Source organism: Cryptomeria japonica, chromosome 3, assembly GCF_030272615.1.
Source record: "Cryptomeria japonica chromosome 3, Sugi_1.0, whole genome shotgun sequence".
Lineage (NCBI taxonomy): Eukaryota > Viridiplantae > Streptophyta > Pinopsida > Cupressales > Cupressaceae > Cryptomeria > Cryptomeria japonica.
Window position 1 is genome coordinate 249,616,941 of NC_081407.1, and position 21,573 is coordinate 249,638,513.

A 21,573-nucleotide genomic window follows, 5' to 3' on the forward strand; every position below is an offset into this window, starting at 1 on the left:
CTTTGATAGAGTGGATCTGCCCCAGTGTGCAAAGAATAAAGCAGTCCATCTAATCCATGTTTCTTGTTCATGTTGTAACCTAACCCTAGTTGGTTAGAGTTTCTAAGTTCGATGCACAATCTAAGTTATGCATGCACTATAAAGGCAATTTTGTAATGTATTTCCAGGGTTCTTCTCCCTTTGATTCTCATATAGAGATTTATTTTTTTCTATATATGTAATTTGGCCTTCCTTTGCATTAATAAAGTCTTTTTTTTTTTACCTCTTTCCAGTTCAAACATTTTGTGTAAAACTTCTTACCTTTTTGTTTGAATATATTTTCTCTATTTCCATATTATATGTTGTGTTAAATCCTTTAGTAGATCTTCTTTATGAATGGTCTTACCTCTTGAAATTTCTCATTAAGCTCTAACCTTCATATGTTCTTCAGGAAACTGATTAAACTAAGGAAATATGTATGTATTTGGGTAGCTTTCTTTGATGTTTTGTGCAATCATGGGCAGGGGAAGACCAATTTAAATCTTGGTGCATCACCTCATTTACTTTTCTACATTCCTTCTTCCATTTTCCTATACAAGTGGCTTGGTTCAACACTCCACCCTAATTAGAAAGGTAGTTGTCCTTCTCCAGAGATTTAACCTCACATGCGCCCAAATTCCCACACTTGGAGGTTGTTTCCATATTTCCCAAGGTTGTCTGAGTTAATAGCTCAGGCAAGGGTGCAAACTTTTGTGACAACATGAACCATTATATTCATCCTTGAGCTCCCCATATGCATCAACTTCATCATGATCTTCAACCTCTCCATTTACATCTACATCATTCATACATTTTTTACTCAATAGCTATTCAAAAGATGTTTTCTATCTTATAAAAAAGAAAATTCATGCTAATATTATAATATATTTTATACTTTAAATATATTTGTACGAATGAATTAATTTTATAAATAATTACTAAAAATATGATATAATATGATGTGAAATATATCTCCAAATAGTCACGATGCAACTCTATCCTCTAGAGAATAAGAGGACAACCCTCTTTAAATCATATATTTCAATATATAAAATCATATATTTCAATATATTTTCTATAACCAAACCTAAATTAATTTTAACATTTCTTCATTCAGAAAATCTTTATATTCTTGTTCTAACATAGTAAAAATTTCAACCATGCATTTCTAGATATTTTATCTTCATGAAATGTTAAGGCTTTAAAAAATCAATAAAGAAAAGAAAAATTATTTCTCACTTGGCTTCTCATTTATGCTTTCTCCTTTTAGTTATTATTTTATTTCCATCGATTACTCATAGGCTGATTTTCTTTAGAAATGTATGTTATAGAACTAGTATAGTGAAACTCAACAAGTCTCAGCAAGAATTTGTAGATTTTAGTTAATGTAAGTGTTAATTTGTAGATTGAGACTTGTAAATTCAATTAAGTTTAATAAACAAGTATCATAGATGGTGAGATTCAATAGAATCTAAATCTCACTTATCAAATTTGATGAAGATTCTAAAATTTATTTTTCAATTTTTTAATTGAGTTTAAGTTCAAATTAGAAAATCATAGCAAAAAAAAATCAAGTTTAAGTCTCAATGTAGACAGAATTTTTCATTCATAGTCTTCCAAAATCTTAAGCAATGTTAACAAGGATTTAGATATATATAATTATAATATTGATACCCTTGTATTTTTATTTTTTTTTATTAATATAAGTAGCAAACTAGGGTGTCGACCCTTTCCAAATGAAAGTACCAAAGGCAAAGAAATGTTGGTCATAAACAGGCCACTTATAGCATACGCAAGCTATAAAAATACCACTTACAACACTATAAACAACCCACATGATGAGTGGATAGGACTCATGCCCACAACTCAAGGAAATGGAGGAAGAAGGGTGTTTTCTCCATCAACTATTAACAGTCCAAGAAATACTATCATTGTTAGGAACCGGGAAGAACAACTGAGAGGGGGGTGAATCAGTTGTTAACCAGTTGTCAATAAATTACAACTCAAAACCAATTAATCCAACTTGAAACTTAGTGTTGGTAAAAAAAAATTTAATGCCGGTAAAATAGTTTATTAGTTATAGCAGTACCGGTATAAATTAATGCATGAAACAGAAAGAGAAACAACATCCACAACACATGACATAGAGATTTTGACGTGGAAACCCTGTAAGGGGAAAAACCATGGTGGGAAAACTTACCCACAAATAGATGATACTACTAAAGATAGCAAGTGTATAGAAATGGGGTATGTACATGCAGAAAGGCCAACCGCCTAGAGGTCACTGCTCAATCACAAAATAGGAATCACACTGACTATAATTGGATGGTTAAATCCAATAACAATGTACTACTTCAGAATAGCATCTGCAATGCTGAATTCAGTACCGGTTTAAGCTCTGACCATGAGTGACAAACACCTTCATAACCTTCCTTCAACCTTCAGATAATGTTTGTGTGATTCACACAAGGATCTGTTTATTTTTGCTCTTCAATATTCGCACACACTCATAATGATCAATCTTCAATAAGATCTTACAATCATATATACAAAACCTAAGACCAAATGTTAAGGTCGGATCACTAAAGATATTACAATTAAATCAATTACAAATAAGTCTTGATGTGATACAATATGTCGGCTCAATACATTTACCACATTATCCAATCAATAAACCATTTCCAAAATGTGTCATGATGATCTGGAATAGATATCATGTACCAGTCCATAACCTAGACTTATCTGCCGGTAAAGGCAAATCTATCAACCCGATTAGACCAATAAGCAAAACACCAAATCTAAACATCCAATCCATGTATTCGACATAACCAAATGGTCTCCAGATGAGATTAAGTTATCATCATAGCCGGTGAACATATACAGGTGACTATGCATAAGCCAATAACCATGCTGGTGAACACAATATGTCGATTCAACAATAAACCAATATAACCATAGTGCCAAATCAAAAATGTAGACCTCCAAGAAGATAAGTGTTGACATAAATGACAAAACCAATGCAACACATGATGAAGTCATCCATAATACCAACAATCTCCCCCTTTGGCATTGATGGCAACACTAGATAGACAAGCATCTAAGTGCCAAAAATAGAATGCCAAAAACCAATAAACCAACAATCTCCCAAAATAGATCAATACAAAGTTCTGTGCCAAAACAGAAACCAAAACCAAAATACATCTCTCCTCAAAGTACAAAGTTTTTCCATAGATATCTCTCCCCCTTTGACATCAAATTCCAAAGTAGTTAAGAATCAAAACATAACATACAGCTAACTACTCCCCCTGGGCAGTAGTTCTCCTTCATCAAAGCTGGAAAAATATTTTTCTGTTAGTCCCTGTCGGTTTGATTCCAATCTTCATCATTCAAGGTCTCTGTCGGTGGGGAAATTACCCCAAGCTGCTCTCTGAGATATTCAAATGTTTCCTTCGGCAAGGGCTTTCTAAAGATATCTACAATTTGCTCTTTAGTATTCACATAAACCAATCTCACTTCATTTGCTTCAACATTCTCTTTCAAAAAATCATACTTAATAGAAACATGCTTTGTCTTAGAGTGAAATACCAGATTCTTTGATATATCAATTGCTATTGAATTATCACAATAAATAATTATTTGTTCTTTGCATTTTACCTTTATATCTTTCAACATTTGCTTGATCCATAATACTTGAGTACAATTAGTTGTTGCTGCAACATATTCTGATTTTGCTGTAGATAATGATGTACAAGTCTGCTTCTTGCTTATCCATGAAATTAGCCTTCTGCCAAGAAATAATACACTGCCAATGGTACTCTTTATGTCATCTACATCTCTTGCCCAATTTGCACCTGTATATGCATATAAATTAAAATTTACATCCTTAGGATACCATAAACAAAGATTTGTTGTGCCTTGTAGGTACAAAAAAATCCTTTTAACTGTTGATTCATGATTTTCTTTAGGATTGCTTTGAAATCTTGAAACAATACATATTGTATTCATTATATCAGGTCTGGTTTGTGTCAAATACAGTAATCTTCCAATCATAGATTTGTACCTTGTCAAATTTATAGGAGCTAAATCATCCTTTAATGTAAATTTATCAGTTGTAGTCATAGGAATACTTACCGGTTTGGAGTTTTCCATACCAAATTTCTTTAAAATCTCCTTTAAGTAATTTGTTTGACATATGAATATACCTTTATTTGTTTGTGAAATATGCAAACCTAGAAAAAAAATTATCTCTCCAATCATAGACATCTCAAATTCTTCCCTCATCTTGTTAGCAAAGTCTTTACATAACTATTCTTCACCTCCAAAAATGATATCATCCACAAATAATTCAATAACCAAAATATCATAATTGGTAACTTTGTAATATAAATTGTTGTCAGCATTACCTTTTGTGTATCCAAGCTTTAAAAGATATTTATCAAGTCTAGCATACCAAGCTCTGGGAGCTTGCTTTAATCCATATAAAGCTTTCCTTAACCTACAAACCATATCCTTATCACTTGTGGATGAAAATCCATCAGGATGTTCAATGTAAACTTCCTCCTAAAGATCTCCATTCAAAAATGCACATTTTACATTTATTTGATAAACTTTATAGTTCTTATGAGCTGCAAATGCAAGAAATAGTCTAACTGCCTCAATTTTGTCTACCAGTGCAAAGGTTTCATTATAGTCAATTCCTTCTTTATGTGAATAACCATTACAAACTAATCTTGCTTTGTTTCTGATTACTTCACCATCCTCATTAAGTTTATTTCTATATACCCATTTAGTTCCAATTACATTTTTGTCTTTAGCTCTGAGAACTAATGTCCAAGTATTATTCTTTTCAATCTGTTCTAATTCATCTTCCATTGCTTTTATCCAATGTTCATCTTGACATGCTTCAATAACATATGTTCGTTCAACTTGAGAAATTAAACATACCTCTTCATTTGCAAATCTTCCTCTAGTCATAACACCTTGATTCTTCTTTCCAATTATCTGATTCTGTGAATGATTTAATCTTACATACCTGGGTTTATTCTGATTTACATTTGTATGTTGTTGTTCTTCAGTCACAGTAGAATTCTCTAATGATGTCGGTGTGACTAGATCTTCACTCTGTACCAGTGCAATCTATGTCGGATCATTAATAATCATTTCAACTATCAGTTCTATAGATCTTGAATCTCCTCTAAAATGTTCATCTATCTTCACATTAGTGCTCTCAATGACTTTCTAAAACTTTTTATTATAACACCTATATGCCTTACTTCTAGAAGAATAACCAAGAAATATTCCTTCATCACTTCTAGGATCAAATTTACCAATATACTCATCTATTTTAATATAACATTTGCTTCCAAATATCCTAAAATATTTAAGAGTAGGAGTATGACCAAACCATAGTTCATAAGGGGTCTTACCAGTTTCAATTTCGATGTGAACTCTCTTGAAAGTATAAACCATTGTATTCACTGCTTCTCTCCAGTACACATGAGGTAGACTTGCTTCCATCATCATGGTTCTTGCTACATCCAGAATAGTTATGTTCTTCCTTTCCACAACTCCATTTTGTTGGGGTGTCTGGGGTGTTGAGAGTTCTCTTTTGATTCCATTCACTTCACAGAATGCATTAAATTCTCTAGATGTAAATTCTCCTCCTTGATATGATCTTAAACATTTGATTTTCTTGTCGATTTCATTATCTACCATTACCTTGTATAGCTTGAATCTTCCAAAAGCTTCTAATTTCTCCCTGAGAAAAGTAACCCAACACATTCTAGAATAATCATCAATTTTTAGCATAAAGTATCTATCTCCTTGTAGACTTCTTGTTCTTGTTGGACCACATAAATCAGTATGAAATAAATCAAGAATATTATTGGATTTTTCATAAATTCTCTTAAATTTTGTTCTAACTTGCTTTCCCATTTGACATTCCTTACATACCGGATAATGAGGTTTCACAATCTTAGGTAGATCCCTTACCACCCTAGTTGAACTGATCTTGACAATGCAATCAAAATTCACATGACAGGGTATTTTATGCCATAACCAACTTTCATCAATGTGTGCAATCAAACATGTCTTATCACTAGTATTGAAGTGAAAGATATTACCTTTAGTCTGATTACCGGTTGCAATCTCAATCCAGTTCTATTTATGATTTTGCATTTTTCATTCTTGAATTGTAATTGAAATCCTTTTTCCACTAACTGGCCAACACTCAAAAGATTATTCTTTAAACCTTTTACATAATAAACATTGTTAGTATTATGCTTACCATCCAAAGATATAGTACCTCTTCCTTTGATTAGACAAGCTTTGTCATCTCCAAATCTTACTAGACCTCCATGAATTTCTTGTAATGATAAAAAATTTATTTTATCACCAGTCATATGATGAGAGCATCCACTATCTATTATCCATTCATCCTTTTCTTCATTTTTTGTTGCCAGTGCCTGCTCTACTGGTTTGACAATAGGTGTTGGTTGATCTTCTTTTATTGCAACAAAATCCCATCCATTATCTATTGGATCTTCATCTGAGTCATCTGTAACACTTTCATCTGCATAGTAACATGACTTATCCCTGTTTTTCTTAAATCTATATCTCTGATATTCAAGGTTAGGCTTAAATGTTCTTTTTGCTTCCTCCCTTAGTCTTGCATGTCTATTAGGACACCTAGAAGCCATATGACTAACTTTATTGCAATTAAAACATTTGAAATGTGCTTTACCTTCATACTTACTTCTTGTTGGACCTTTAGGCATCTTCCTTGCAAATAGTGCTTCAAGTTCTTTAAGTTCTTCATTTTCTCTTCTCATATCTTCAAGTTCTTTTGCATAAAGTGTTTTCCAATCAGTTTTGTCAAATGATGATGATGATGATGATGATGATGATGCTTTGAAAGCTATATCAGTTTTGATTGTAGCAACAGGACCAAACTCTTCAAGTTCAAATGCAGAAAGTTTTCCAACCAAAGTATCTCTAGAAACTGATGTATTAGGCATTGTTCTCAACTCATTAATAGCAGTCACTTTCATTTTGTAATCCAGTGGAAAAGCTCTTAAAACTTTAGACACAATTTCATCTTCACTTAAGGATCCTCCACAACATTATATTCCTAAAACAATTTCATTAACTCTTTCCATAAATCCATAAATTATTTCATCTTCTTCCATTTTAAAATTTTCATACGAACCCGATAACATTCCAGTTTTGCAATTTTGATAGTGGTATCTCCTTCATTCAATGTTTCCAGTTTATCCCAAATAGCTTTAGCAGTAGATTGGTCTGATAATCCCATGATTTGTTGATCTAATAATGCGCTCAGAAGTGCTTCTCTTGCTTTGCAATCATTCTCTAAGTCCTTAGACAATGTCGGTAGATGAGGTTGATTTGGAGTAGGACCAACATAGCCATTCTTAGTAACATCCCATATATCTCTTCCAATGTATTTCAGATGTGTTTCCATTCTGATCTTCCATATACCATAGTTAGTTCCATCAAGTTTCGGACTGTCCTTCCTAAAAATATTTGTTACCATAGGATCTCCTCAAGATGTTAGGCTTCTGCAAAAAGAGGACTTGGCTCTGATACCAATTGTTAGGAATCGGGAAGAACAACTCAGAGGGGGGTGAATGAGTTGCTAACCAGTTGTCAATAAATTACAACTCAAAACCAATTAATCCAACTTGAAACTTAGTGGCGGTAAAACAAAATTTAATGCCAGTAAAACAATTTATCAATTACAGTAGTACCGGTATAACTTAATGCATGAAACAGAAAGAGAAACATCCACAACACATGATACAATATGTCGGCTCAATAAATTTACCACATTATCCAATCAATAAACCATTTCCAAAATGTGTCATGCTAATCTAGAATAGATATCATGTACCGGTCCATAACTTAGACTAATCTACCGATAAAGGCAAATTTGTCAACCCGATTAGACCAATAAGCAAAACACAAAATCCAAACATCCAATCCATGTCTTCGACACAACCAAATGATCTCCAGATGATACTAAGTTATCATCACTATCAGTGAACATATACTGGTGACTGTGAATAAGCCACTAACCATGCCGGTGAACACAATATGTCGGTTCAACAATAAACCAATATAACCATAGTGCCAAACCAACAATCTAGACCTCCAAGAAGATAAGTGTTGACATTAATGACAAAACCAATGCAACACATGATGAATTCATCCATAATACCAACAACCAAAACAAGGGGAAGCATGAGGGGAGAACTCACAAATTGCCTATCAACACACAGAGTAGAAGGTGGAAGAGGAGGAACATCCTCCACCAAAGGCTAGGCTAATCAAGGGAAAGAGGCAAAGTAGGAAGCATGCATTGGGCATGAAGAGGTCACACTAGCAGTAAGAACCTCATCAACAAACTGGGGTGAGTCATCAGCATCCTTGGAAGAGTCATCAAAATAAGAATTGGAAGCCTAATAGTCAAGTGATCACCATTAGCATCATTCCACCAAGTAGCAATTTATTTATGATGTGAGAGAGAAAAACTCATGGCCAAGTGACCAGTTAAGAACATCAAAAGGGAAGGCCCTCACAGTCCAACAATGGAGTTCATGGCCTATTCCCAACCATGAGAACCAAATCCCCAAGAAGAGGCATGGAAATGTTAATATTGATCAAAATATTTGTTGATGTTTAATATCTATCACATTTACTTTTAAAAAAGTGACAACCCTTGTACTAATATAATGATTAATCAATAATACATAATGATATTCACTTGCTCAATCTCTCCTCTCTTCATTTGTAATCTAAAAATCTACACAAGTCTTTTCATATGAATTTTTAAAAAAATTATTTTCCCTCAAATCAAATTTTCCTCAAACTATAGTATTAAAATTACTTTTACAACTAAAAATCCTTAAATATCTTTTTTTTAATTTATCATGTAAAATAGTTTAACTTTGTTATGTTAATATGTAGTTGGTAAGATTGTGATTAAAATAAGATTATATAATTATTTAAGAAAAACCAATTTGTGAACATTAAAATATAAAGAAAAGCAATAGGAAAAAACCATCAAACAAGAATTCTATATCAAGAATGTGCCTTTGATAGAGCAAAAGGAATGCAAATAATGACATAAATACAAGGACTCCTTACCACACAAACTTTTTAGAATCTAAGTGTTGTGTTTCGAGTGATAGTTGATGGTAAAGGTTAAATGTAATTGCCCTATAATATTTATTTTTTGCATCCAATTTTCTTCCTTGAAAATGGCTTCTAAATGGACCAATTTATAGATTTTGGATAGGTTGGATAGATGGATGAGACTATATTTTTTGAAATAGCGGGTTAGAGTTGTTCCTCATCTAGGAAAGAAAGGGAAGATGACAAGTTGCATAATATGAATACTACACTTGATTAGGGCAAGAATGGAGAGATGAAGGGTGGATATTGAAAAGGTAATTTTTGGAGCCTTTTGCACAAGATTTTGAATCCTTGTGCAAGGTTAACCATGATTATTTTAATCAAAATAGTAAAGAAATATTCAAATGATAAATTAATTAGCTAAACCTAATTTATTTATTCAACTAATGATGAGGGGATTTTAGAATAATTAAATAAATATTGGTGTATTTGTTTAATTTTTGAAATAATGTTGAGAAAATGGTTGACTTAATTAAACAAGCTTGTGTTGCTATGAAGTTCCTACCAAATGTTGGAAAAGTAATTTTGCTCTTTGATTTATAGACAAATTAAAGGCAACACTAAGTTGATCAAACTAGGTACATATGCTACCAAAGATTTTCATACTAACCCTACTAGTGCCCCTAAAACATAGAACAACAAATGACAAAACTTTTTGCAAGGAGTATAAGAGAATTGCTAGTGTAGATAGGAATTTGTAATGAATCAAAGTGATGTTAAACTAGCTCAACCACAAAAACTAGATTGCAATGAAATAAATCCTAATTACAATCAATAGAAGAATTGAAAACAAGACACTCAAAATAAATGAAAATCCATCACCAATGCCTCTTTCAATTGACCTCCATTGTTCTCCTTTCTCCTCCAAATAGCGGATTTGTGTGGATCTCACCTACAAGTGCAAAAGCATGAAGCAAGATTGATTTTGATAGCGCGAGGATACTAGAAGCGTGGTTTTGATTCGATTCAAAATGTGATTAATTGATCCTTTGATTGAAGAAACTCATCCAATTTATAAACAAATTGGAGAGAGGACAAGATTAGCATGAAGAGATTTGAAAGGAAATTCAAATCAAGAATGACAAATTATGCACAAATTATGACAAGATTGACATGCAAGATTGACTGACAAAAATTATGACAAATTATGACAAGATTGAAATGTCATTCCCATGACAAAAGGGAAGAGAGAAAATAGCCTCCATGATTGCAACAAATGGAAGCATAAACATAGGAGAAAATGAGGGAATGAATTTAGAGGAAATATTAGAAAAATTGAAGAAAATAGGAGAAATAGAAATTAGGAATTAGGAGAAATTAGTAAATTGGAAAATTGAGGAAAAAGATGAAATAGAAATTAGGTGAATTAATTAATAGGTTTTCATCCATTAATTAATTCATGAAAAAGACCTAGGACTAAATAAATAGATTTATTTAACCCACCAAGAAGAATAAAAGGATTAAATGATTAAATCATAAAACCCTAGAAATAAGAGGACAAGGAATTAGGTCAAGACAACAAGAAATTAATGTCGATTCGATCATGATTTTGATTGACAAAGGACCAATGTTGATAAACAATTGAGATTGGTTGACAAATTGACCAAGATTGACAAACAGATCAAATTGATAGGTGCCAATTGACGAGGAACAATGACTAATTGATCCAAATTGACATGATTGAAAAGGACAAGGATCGATGATGAATCGATCGCAAGATGACAAGATTGACAAAGACAAGGATCGATGACGAATCGATCGCAAAATGACAAGATTGATAAGGACAAGGATCGATGATGAATCGATCGCAAAATGACAAGATTAACAAGAGGACAAGGATCGATGACAAATCGATCGCAAAATGACAAGATTAATAAGAGGACAAGGATCGATGACAAATTGATCACAAAATGACAAGATTAATAAGGACAAGGATCGATGACGAACCGATCGCAAAAATGATGATATTGACAAGGACTAGGATCGACCAAAATCATGACTGAAGATTGTTATCGACAAGACCTAATTCGAAAGCGACAAAAATGAGGAATGCAAAAGAAGGACTCGATGCTCGCAAATGATAAAGACCAAGTGCGCAACATAGAAGAAATGTTAATGCGAAGCAAGAACCCTAAAATAAGGCAATGCACAAATGTTAAAGTATGACTCCGCAAGCGTTGACCATTTTTAGATGTCTACATTTTGCCCCTCTTTGAGACAATGCGATTCTAAGCGTTCTTTCAAAGAACAATAATAAAAATTCCCTAGACAATAACAATGACATATGCATGCCCCCTCGAGGAATTGGCCAGAAAAATCCAGAAAAGAGGCCAATTGATCGATAAGAATGACAGAAGACGATAGGTTTGAATGGACTGCCAAGACTGACAGAAGAAATGTTAGTAAGAAGAAATTAGACAGAGGACAGTTAGAGATGAAGGAAAACTTTCTTTCACATATGCACATAAGTAGGTGAGAACCTTTATTTAATGTAGCAAAGCGGATGTAGAGCATCATGGCATTCAAGGCCAGAGCTGAAACGCAACCCTTTTTGCAAAAGACAGACACATCGCACACAAGGAATGAGTTAATCATCCTAGGGTGCATGCATCAAGGGTCGAGGTATGTGCGGCGTTCACAAAGCGAACGTACTTATCACAGACACCCAATGATATAGTTGCCCTAGTTTGTGACAAACATTCCACAAACAGCAAACATAACAAAAAAACAAAAGGGACCATGAACCATCCCAGTCACTCTAAATCACTCAGTGACATCCTCGAGCAACATAGGAACATGATCGAAGCCAAAAATAAATTAGTAAAAAGATAAGATGCACAAATTCAACCAAGTCAAACAAACAGTCTGATTGTCATTGTCAAAAGTGGAAAATAGGAATGATCATGTTGTCTGGTTTCAGGGAATGCGGTACCCCGTCTAAGATAGGACACAGTCTGGTTTCGAGCATACCACACCCTATATAAGACCCATGATAGTAGTGAAAAGGACAAATTATATTGATGTTGAGTGATTGACATGACAATTTTGATCAGTTTGAATGTCTGGTTTGATTGAAAAGTTCATCTGTTAATGCGTGATTTCATTAAAGCACAATCTTGTAACATGTTATCTGTTTGTTGTCTACACAAATGTTTGATCGATTTGTCATTGGATGTATGCTCAGTCATATGTCTATGCACAGAGGGTACCATTTATTGACAAAATGCAAAATGCCAAAGAAATTGTTTTTGGATTTTGATGTTTTGAAAAAAAATTGTTTTTGTTTTTTATTTCAGGACTTTATTTGACTTTTTATGGATTTTTTTCAGGACATTATTCAATTTTTAGGGATTTTTTCAGGACATTTTAGCTGAAAATGAACACATGATTTTTTTGATGTTTTTGAATGTTTTCAGGATTTTTTCAATTTTTTATGATTTTGCCCCCAGTGTCTAGCAAGGCAAGGAATATGATAGGTGAATAAATAGCCTTTCTGAAATGATGGTGGATAGAGGGAAGACAAAGGCCTTTTATTATGGAGACAATACGGATGCAATTTTCAAGGGCTATGGTATGATGGGACAAGAGACTGGATATGACAATGTAAAGCAGTGACATGGCATGAGGGACATGTCAAGAGGTTTTTGAAACCATGTTTAAATTTTGCGTCCTTATGTCAGATCAAGATCAAGGAATGAAAAAGAGTGTATGGATAGTGATAAGATATGGATAGGATAAGAAAGACCAAGAATGGATAAGGGACATGGATTGAAGGTCGGGATTGGCTAAGGGATAGTGGCAGAAAGTTGCAATAAGCTAGGGAATATGGATGAAAGGTTGTAATAATCAAATGGATAAATACCAAAAGCTATGATGGACTAAAAGCTGCAAACAAGATGCATGATGCTCATGAGGATCCTTGGCCTTGTCAAGATCAAATGTGGAAAAGGGAAATTGGACATGAGAGACAATAGGATATGAAAGGTAATGTCAGGGGTTCGATAAGATAATGGAACAATGAATGACAAAAGGATATGATAGGATAAAACCTGTCCCCAAGTACGGTATGCAAGAAGTTCATAGATTACGCATGATGCTTGTTTGCCAGGTTTTCATCATGGTACTTGCCCAAAGTGCCTGTTTACCAGGTTTTCACCAGCAGACGAATTATTTTTGCTTTACTTTTTTTTTTTTCTTTTTCTTTGTTCTCACTTTTTTTTTTGTATTTTGACTTTTTCAATAGAAGATGGACACATGATAGGGGATGGAAGAAGGACTCAAGCATATTTTTGTTTAGATAGTAGCCTTGAAAAAAAAATGGACCATGACCTTTAAAAATATGCTCAAAGACGTTGGTAGGATAAGGACATGGAAAAAGAGATGAAATTAAGGCAAGGATTTATGCAAAGGATGGGATCAAAGGGATCGAAGGATGGAAAATATGCAATGGATAATGGATAGGGTATTGGAAGAATTGGGCTTCACTAGATGGAAATGAAGGCAAGATCAACATTGGAACACACCTTGAGGGGTGATGGACTGATGGAGGAAGAGTGGGTCTCAGATTGTGAGATTTGGATGGAGGAATAGCTTGGGATTTTGGGACATAAGGGCCCAAAATGGATGAAGAAGGTGATGGAGGAACAAATTTGAGAGGGTTGGATGGAGGAATAGCAACTTTGGATGCCAAGTTGGATGTTTCTTTAGGCTTTTGTGCTTCAAGGAGTTGCTTAGGGATCCACATGGTTTTTTATTTTTCATGCTTTTGTGGTTCCTTGGAGTGCATTGCTTGCACAAGGGATTTAGGAACCCATATATATTTTGACTTTGCTTTATTTTGCTCAGTGGGCCTTTGTGGCCTTTTGGATATTTCTTTTTCTTTATAGATCATATTGTTCTTTGTTTTGACATGTCGATTATATTGGACATGTTGATCCTTGAATACATGTGGATTTCTAGACTTATACCTTTTATACTTGGCATCCAAATTGCTTGGAGGGGGAAAGGAATGCATGGATGGATAGGAATGAAGTGGAGTTATTTTGGATGACTGGAAGGTTCTCAAAGATGTGTTCCTTTGCTGACTTTTCATAGAGGACGAAGGGATATAAGGACCTAAGATGGATGGAAGGGATGATGGGGAAGGGATATGTGTGGATTTTGATGGAGGGATACCAACGTCTTGAGAGTGAGTTGTGTAGACATGACCCTTAAGATCTTCTTTGATATGGAGGGCTTCTTTCTCATGAAGGTCTACCCCTTTGCCTTTATGAATATCTTGACTTCTAGGATACTCTTTTCTTTGAGAAGAAGACGCGAGTCCATTATGAGGTGGCTATGATATGAGACAAATAATGAGATCTTGAAGTGGATCGGATTGCACCAAAGTGGAAGAACCCATTATGCATGTCGAGGGTTCATGAACATCTTGCATTGACATGTTAGAATCATGAGGGGGATTAGGATCATGAGGGGGATTAGGATCATGAGGGGGACTAGGATTGCGTAGTGGACATGGTTCAATGACAGGCTCTTCAAGAGATGGAATGGGAGAAATAATGGGATCATCAAAAGAAATGCGATCTTGGAGTGTATATGGAGCATTAAGACAAGGAGATGGAGGAACAAAAGGATCTTGTGGAGGATTTAAAGGAATAATTTGATCTTGACAAGGAGGAAGATCATTGGAATCCTCTTTAAAGGTGCTTTGCTCTTGACTTTTAATGGGATCATCAGAAAGGATGGAAGGGATATCTGGAATGTCAATGGGATTTGAAAGGACATTTTGTTCTTGGATAGAATTGACAGGAATAAGTGAATCATTGTGAATGTTTGGGGAAATGGGGTCCTGGTCAACAATTGGATGGGATGATAAGGTTTGATCTTGATCTATTTTAAGACACGTTTCTTCATGCTCTAAATTATCCTCTTGACATGGGGTTTGACTTTGGATATGCATGGAGGATTCTGACAAGGAATCAATGTTTTGGCATGAAGGAAATGCACTTTGAACATTTGTGATGGATTTTGACAAGGAGTCAATGCTTGAACATGAGGAAGAGGGATTTTGAATAGGGTCCTCTAAAACAAATAATGGCAATAAAGTGCATGGTGGCATTAGGTCTTGTATTTCTGAAACATGACAAGGACGTGCATCATGAATTGGATTATCTTGGCAATCACCTATGGATAGCCCTTGGATAATTTCATCCTTGGGTGTATTATTTGATGAGGACAATATGGAAGGTTCTTGGGAAACTTCTAAAGGTGTAGGGATAGATGCCACTAGAGAGTCAATTTGTTTGTGGGGGGATGAGGCATTGCTAGACATAAGTATATTATTTTGATCTTCCTCAAAGAACTCACTTGGTAATTTCCTTAAGATCCTTGCAATAAGGCCACCTTTCTTTTGACGTTTTGACATAGTTGAATCTGGAATTTGAACTTGTTTTTGGTTTGATGTCATGTTTTGATATTGGACTTGGTTCAATTGTTCCGACACGTTTGAAACTTGGCTTGGTGTGGGCTGCAACCTTTGTTTTTGAATGTTTGGTTGTGGTTGTTGACATTGATATGTTGGTTGAACTTGTTGATATTCCACCATTAGTTGTGTTGGTTGTATATGTTGGACCATTGGTTGTGTTTGTTGGATATGTTGTTGATTCAAGATTTGATTGAATGAAATTTGACGAAATGAATTTTGATTTGGGACTTGATTGAAATTTGTGCTTGTTTTTTGAAATTGTTTCATCATCTCTATTTGAGAGATGAGAACTAGTATGTCTGATCATTCGATAAGAGCTTTTACATCAATTGGCTCAAATTTTGGGTTTGGACCTTGAAATTTTTTAAATGTTTTGGACATTTGTGATCTATTCTTCTCAATGTTTTTCACTTTTTGTTCCAAAATCTCCTTTTCTTGAGCTAGTTTCTCCTCTAGTTTTTGTATTTGGACATTTACATCATCATGATAAGTTTGATCCAAGTTCTGAGACATGTAGAGATTGGATTGACATGATTGATTTCTCAATTGTGATGACATGGCTTCGTAAGAAGGTTGAGACCTCATTTCAACAAACATGTCACTATGAAATGCAACTAATGGGATTGAAAAATGCAACCTAAAAGGATGACAATGCAACTTAATGTTTTTGTTGTTTTTCAAGATTTGGACAAACTTTTGAAATGCAAAGCTAAAGACACAACCTTGGGAAATTGAAATGAAGCCAAGACCTTAAAGGACAAAGGACCAAATGACAATAGGACAAATTGACAATGTCTCACCTATATTCTTGGATACTAAGCTAGGTTTGACAAAAATGATATTAATGAAAGGACAAATTTTAGACAAGGTCAAGACTCCTTAACAACAACTTAGGGTATCATCCAAAGTTTTGATTTTTCAAGTTTGACAAACCAAATTTTTGAGACTAAATGTAAGAAGGCAATGATTATGAAAATGACTTAGGATATGACATGAAAATGATCTAAGGATATGATATGACAAGATGAAGCCAAGACAAGATGACAATACAATGATAAGGATATGCGAAGACCAATGACTTAGACTATGCAAAATGCAACCTAGGCAAGACCTAATTTTAGCATGACAAGGATAATGCAGGAATGTCATCTAAATGGAAATCTAACTTGGGTATGACAATGAAATGAAAACTTAGAGAAATGATTTGGAACCTAAGTGAAAAATGAGGACGCTTGCAATGAAAAGGACTAAAATGAAGGGAGATGACAATATGCCCTAGGACCTAAGTTGGACTATGCAAAACCTAGCCTAAGGTGACATGAATGTTGAGACAAAGTTTTTCAATGTGTTTGAAAGCCATGTTTTGAAGATGTTTTGAACTTTGTTGGATGAATGTTCTCTTTTTAAAACCTTGTTTGGACAATGTTTGGACTTGTTTGACAAATGATGTTTTGTGACAATTGTATAATTCAACTTTTGACAATCACAAAAGACAAGATGTTTGGACTTAGACCCAAGACGGTCATGCTCATTCACAACAAATCCTATGGCTGACAAGGGCAATATCTGTTGAATCCTCTAACCATAAAATACAATACTCAGCCGGATAGCTAGACTCTTGGTAGCACTGGCTCCCCCTTACAGTGCACTCACTTCTCGGGCATACCAAGCTTCGAGTTCAAGGGGCATCACTTCCCAAGAACTTTCTATCTCTAACTGAGCAGTACATGAGAGGTGTCTTTGGCATGCGCGTATCACAACGCTTGAGCCAACAGATAGAAGGATTTTGGCATTTAAACAAGAGATTCTAGTAAGGGCATCCGTTCGGGTGGGTATTGAACCGACGAATAAATCATCGTAATACCATTCCAACACCCGTTGTCTACAACTTTCGTTGCATCCACAGTTATTTAGAGTGGTTTGGAAGAGCTTGGCTTTAGCCCGTCACCACTTTGGGTCGTTCCCTCTCACCAATGCCTCTGCGAAGTGCCAGGCAAATTGGGAGGCAGGCCCAGTTCTAAGGGTTAAAATATGCAATCAAATTAAAAACAGACAAAGCATGCATGGTGTTCATTAACCTTTAAGAAATTAAATGTGCAACTACTTTAAAAAATGCAAGCACGATGTTTTAGTGAAAGTCTTTGACCGCATCCTGCATAAGATTTGTTAGTAGTTGTATTTTTAGTCTTCGTCACACGTAACACCAAGATGTTGCATAGGAAATCAGTACCAAAGAAAAACCAGAATGAAAACAAACTAATTTGCAAGTAAAAACAATTTTTTTTATTTTATTTTTTTTTACACAGGCGCAAAACCCATCAAGATGCGCCTGTGTACCTTACACAGGTGCAGAATGCCTCAACACAAGCGCAGAAGTGTCCAGAAAGCTCTAAGTCACCCTGTCTCTTGAGTTTTTCACCTGCAAATCAACTCAAGAGAACTCAAAACATGGTTAAGGGGGTTAAGATTCACGTTGGGTTCACCAGAAAATGTAGATAGGAATTTGGAATGCATCAAAGTGATGTTAAACTAGCTCAACTACAAAAACTAGATTGCAATGAAATAAATCCTAATTACAATCAATAGAAGAATTGAAAACAAGACACAGAAAATAAATGAAAATCCATCACCAATGCCTCTTTCAATTGACCTCCATTGTTCTCCTTTCTCCTCCAAATAGCGGATTTGTGTGGATCTCACCTACAAGTGCAAAAGCATGAAGCAAGATTGATTTTGATAGCATGAGGATACTAGAAGCGTGGTTTTGATTCGATTCAAAAATGTGATTAATTGATCCTTTGATTGAAGAAACTCATCCAATTTATAAACAAATTGGAGAGAGGACAAGATTAGCATGAAGAGATTTGAAAGGAAATTCAAATCAAGAATGACAAATTATGCACAAATTATGACAAGATTGACATGCAAGATTGATTGACAAAAATTATGACAAATTATGACAAGATTGAAATGTCATTCCCATGACAAAAGGGAAGAGAGAAAATAGCCTCCATGATTGCAACAAATGGAAGCATAAACATAGGAGAAAATGAGGGAATGAATTTAGAGGAAATATTAGAAAAATTGAAGAAAATAGGAGAAATAGAAATTAGGAATTAGGAGAAATTAGTAAATTGGAAAATTGAGGAAAAAGATGAAATAGAAATTAGGTGAATTAATTAATAGGTTTTCATCCATTAATTAATTCATGAAAAAGACCTAGGACTAAATAAATAGACTTATTTAACCCACCAAGAAGAATAAAAGGATTAAATGATCAAATCATAAAACCCTAGAAATAAGAGGACAAGGAATTAGGTCAAGACAACAAGAAATTAATGTCGATTCGATCATGATTTTGATTGACAAAGGACCAATGTTGATAAACGATTGAGATTGGTTGACAAATTGACCAAGATTGACAAACAGATCAAATTGATAGGCGCCAATTGATGAGGAACAATGACTAATTGATCCAAATTGACATGATTGAAAAGGACAAGGATCGATGATGAATCGATCACAAGATGACAAGATTGACAAAGACAAGGATCGATGACGAATCGATCGCAAAATGACAAGATTGATAAGGACAAGGATTGATGACAAATCGATCGCAAAATGACAAGATTAACAAGAGGACAAGGATCGATGACAAATCGATCGCAAAATGACAAGATTAATAAGAGGACAAGGATCGATGACAAATCGATCGCAAAATGACAAGATTAATAAGGACAAGGATCGATGATGAACCGATCGCAAAAATGATGATATTGACAAGGACTAGGATCGACCAAAATCATGACTGAAGATTTTTATCGAAAAGACCTAATTTGAAAGCGACAAAAATGAGGAATGCAGAAGAAGGACTTGATGCTCACAAATGGTAAAGACCAAGTGCATAACATAGAAGAAATGTTAATGCGACGCAAGAACCCTAAAATAAGGCAATGCGCAAATGTTAAAGTATGTCTCCGCAAGTGTTGACCATTTTTAGATGTCTACAGCTAGTATTAGTAGAATTGAAAACTTGGATGAGGCTTTGATAACCTCTTGAATATCTATAAAAACTTGTAGAAAATCATCAGTTTCTTGCCCCAAGTTCATTAGGCACTCTCACATTGAAAAAAAGTTACAAAATCATAAGTCATTTGATATTATCTATTTCATATCAATCTTTGCAAAGGAATGAAGTAGTGGGATGGGGAAACATATGTTAAAAAATTAAGCAATAATATAAAAAAATATGTATTAGAAAATAGTAGAAAAAGTGTAGGATTAAAGTAGGTTAGTGAGATTCCAAAGCCTATATAATTATATAAGAAGAATGCTATCTTGTTCTTTGTGGGATTAAGGTGTCTCAACCTTTGCAAATTGGTGCAGAAGCACCTAAAGGGCTCATGAAGATCCATTGTTTTTGTTTTTTGTGATTTCATGTTTCTATAATGTAATAAGGTCACTTGGACCACTTCATATTGATTTTCTTATGATGTAAGGCCTTGGTGCCACTTTTGTTCTTTGTAACCTATGAGGACCTAGTTGGTCAACTATGGTCAAAGATCACTCAAATGTGGAAAAAGGGAGATATCATTGGAAATGATGTTTTTGAGGCATATGTAGCCTCTATGTAATTGTTCTAGGGTGTTTTGAGGATTTTTTATTATGTATGTCAAAGTTGGAAAATGTTGCAAAAAGTTCCATGGGACTTTTGTTGTCAAAGTTGATCATATTTGCCAAAAAATGGTTCCCAATGGCCAACTAAATCAAAAAATAAGTTGGGCCTATTGGAGGAATGTATGTAATGACCTATAAGACCCTTGGGGTCAAATTTGTAATGTTGTTTGCTGGAGAAATACAAAACATCATTTCTCTCTCTAAGATTTTCCTGCAAAACATGTGTAACAGTCCTTTGATTTTTTGTTGTACGGATTGGAACAAACCTGATATGTACTTGGAATGGAATTGGATTGAATTTTCTTCCTCCTAAAGGTTTTTTGAAGTTTTTTGGTGCAATTTGAAGTTAGAACCAATCCATTTTTTCCTATTGGGTCTGCAAACCCTCTTAACCTAGGATTATCAACAAATGTTGCCATAACTTGACATTCCCCAACCTAGAAATCACACAACTTGGGGGAATTTCAGGTTTAACAATGTACTATAATATTTTCAATGTTTCAGAGATGGCTATGAATGGTGGGGGGAGATCCAAGAGAGTTTAACCTAGCATCCTCATGTGACAGGTTATGAATTTGACTGAGTTTTATGAACTGGACAGAATTGGAAGCATTTGGACCCAAAATGGTGGTGGATTTGGTGGTTTGAAGGTTTTTATAAGGTTTTCCAAGTGATGGTGAGATTGTTTGGTCAATCTAAAGGGTAGTTGCTTTGTAAAAGTGACCTAATTGGGGCTCTAGGGCTAGTAGGACAACATTGGATTTCAAGGACATTACAAGGCATCAATACCTAAGTTTGTGATATGTCTTAGACCCTATTAAAACACTCCATTTCATGTATATAATTTGTGTCTACCCCTTTTTTGATTAGGTGTATTGGGACTGTCCACCATGGTAGAGCTACTAGGCCTAATTTGGTGTATATATTGTGATAACCCTTAGGAAGAAGATTGTGAATAATCAAGACTCATTTGGGGTCTACAAAGGTCATTCTAAACATGTGAAAATGTTTCCCAATCATTTCCCATTATTCCTCATACTATGTCCAAGTTTTTCTTTTGAATGTGTGTTGAAGCCTTGATATTTAAGGCTTGGCATTGTATGATGAGTTGTCCATCATACCTTGAATGTTTCCACTAATGTTTAGAGTCTTGTGTAGGGTCTGAGATTGTTGTGAGTCTG